This window comes from Lissotriton vulgaris, chromosome 2_1, assembly GCF_964263255.1.
Source record: "Lissotriton vulgaris chromosome 2_1, aLisVul1.2, whole genome shotgun sequence".
Taxonomy (NCBI): Eukaryota; Metazoa; Chordata; class Amphibia; order Caudata; family Salamandridae; genus Lissotriton; species Lissotriton vulgaris.
In genome coordinates, this window is record NC_141687.1 from 888,407,479 (window position 1) to 888,410,094 (window position 2,616).

At 40.8% G+C, this 2,616-nt stretch overlaps 1 pseudogene; it reads left to right on the top strand.

Moving 5' to 3' along the window:
- The first annotated feature begins 436 nt into the window (after nucleotides 1-436).
- LOC147731367 (uncharacterized) lies at nucleotides 437-1,369 on the top strand (annotated as a pseudogene).
- The last annotated feature ends 1,247 nt before the right edge of the window (nucleotides 1,370-2,616 follow it).

Genomic DNA, 2,616 nt, shown 5'->3' on the forward strand with positions numbered 1-2,616 from the left:
GTGCATCATATTTCAACAAGATTTGCATAATAAAGGAATGTTTCTTTACCTTGACGGAGTGCGGCCTTATTTGCTGGAGCAATTCTTGTTGAAATTAATATATATATACGGGAAGTGTGCTGCTGTGGAGCGGGCGAGAGCAAAACAGACATTTACACAATACTTTAAGACTTACAGTGCAAACGCAAATACTTTATAGGTCCGTAATTCTTGCACACCTCCCTGAAGTGTTACCTTGATGGCATCGGGAACCACTTACCATAACTAGGGTAGTAGGGATAGCGTAATCGAAAACCAATACTGTGCATAATACCATCGATGCGATACAGCGTATCGCGCATTTCTCTCAGTACAACCCAACGCTAAGTAAACAGTGGTTGAAACAGTCAGTACAGCCATCAAACAACATCTACAGGTGGAGTTCTAATATTATACTATGGATGAAGAAGGGGAAAGAAGACGTGAGGCAGTGTCACTGTTCGTCAGAGCACCTGGTAAAGGAAACTCTAAAACAACAACACAAAACAAAACAGTAAATGATCCCCTGAATGAACAGTTACGCAAATATGAAAGACTGAAGAAACAGGAAAGTGCTAAATGGTGGGAGGCAACATCATTACAAGATTACGTGGAGAAAGAAATGGTGCCAAGAGGTCTGAGAATCTACATAACACCATCCCACGAATCATTGAACCCACAAATGCTGGAAGACTGGGCGCAAAATTCCGCCATGAGCTCCAAAAACATGTTGAGCATATTAATCAAATATGCATGGGAGGATCGAGACGTAATCCTACAACAAATAAAAGAATTGGAAGATGAATTTTTGAAGAGTAACGAACAAGATATCATCAAAAAATTCAAAGAAGAACTTAAAAACAGACTTAAAAAACACGAAGATGATATTAAATACCGCAAGCAAAGGAAATTACACCGGGATTGCGGAGATTATGAGAGTGGGCGGATCTGACGTATAGCCCAAAATATGACTATCTTTACAACCAACATGAGACCACCCCAAGCACTGTGAACCAAATCCACTTGGAAAGTGACCAAAACAATTCCAACAAGTGGTTCAGAAACTGATACTTCCCAACAGTCCTCAAGTACAATATCTGTGGTCGACATTACTAAAAAACCGGCAAATTTTTTACAGGAGTTCCGGGTCTTGAGAACACGCAGAAAATAAGACGCAGACTTGGGACAACAAACTGGACCCAAACAGAATCCAACACGAAGACGGCCAAGGGGAAGAGCAAGAGGCAGGGGAGATCGAAACAGAGACGACTCAAGCTCCACCAGAGGAGAAGAAAAAAACAACAAAAAACCAGTGGGAACCAAACGTGGGGGTTACAGAAAAAGGAAATAAAGATGGATGAAGCAATGGTAAATAAAACAATAATAAACCTATCTTCCCGAACATTGACTTTCAAAGAAAAACAAACATTATGCTTGGGTCTTACATTTTGTCCTACTGAATTGTTTGACTATGCGGACACAAGAGTGGATATTTTTAAATTCATTAGGAAATTGAAATTGACCAAATGGCACTCACTTGTCAATAAGAAAGCAGGAACTAATGTAGAAGCAAGTGCAAACATACCTAAACTCACAGTAGGTGACACTGAGATCCTACAAACCGTGTATTCTCTAGGAGGTATAGTCTCTGATACTGAACCTAATACTGAAGTTATAGGAGTAAGAGAAACAAGAACAGACAGGGCTGCCACCATCCCCTTTAGACCTAAGTCAGTGTTCTATCCCACACTTCCCCACGATGCAATCGATACCTTTCACGAGGTAGTAACTAGAGAACTTACTAGACTCAAACATACTTGTCCCAAATGGAGAAAAGGAGACATTAATCTGACCAAGGGAGAGATGGATTTTATCTTCTCCTTGGCAGACGATAAAAATGTTGTACTTAGACCTTCGGACAAGGGAGGAAATATTGTTTTGTGGGGGAGAGAACTTTACATAAAGGAAGCTCTATCTCAACTTGAGGGGGGCATCTTTTATTGCACTAGTAGTATGGATGAATGCAACAAAAGTATCCTTGATACATGGGAACAACTGACAGAATGGCACAATGAGGGATTACTTTCCTGGCACGAGTTCTGTTACCTTAAAAAAGACTTTCCAAAACTCCCCATCTTTTACCTTCTTCCAAAGGTCCATAAGAACTCAAGAGTACCTCCAGGGAGACCCATTATCTCTTCCATAGGCAGTGTAAACGAGAATCTTTCGAAATATATTGATCACTTTCTAAGAGAACATGTCTGCCAATTACCTTCATACACTAGGGACACTACCGATTTCCTTAAACTGCTAGAGAACATCGTATGGTCAGAGGGTGACTTGCTCATCACTATGGATGTGAACGCCCTCTATACTATCATAGACCACACACAGGGGATGGAAGCTAGCTACCACTTCCTTAAAAAGAGAGAAATAGGTGTCCGTGAGCATACTGCAATGTTGATATGTATGATGAAACTATGTCTTAAAAACAATATTTTTATGTTTGATGGAACTATTTATAAACAGACCCGTGGCGCGGCTATGGGCTCGGCCTTCGCGCCTAGTTTCGCGAACCTGTTTGTTGGGAAATGGGAA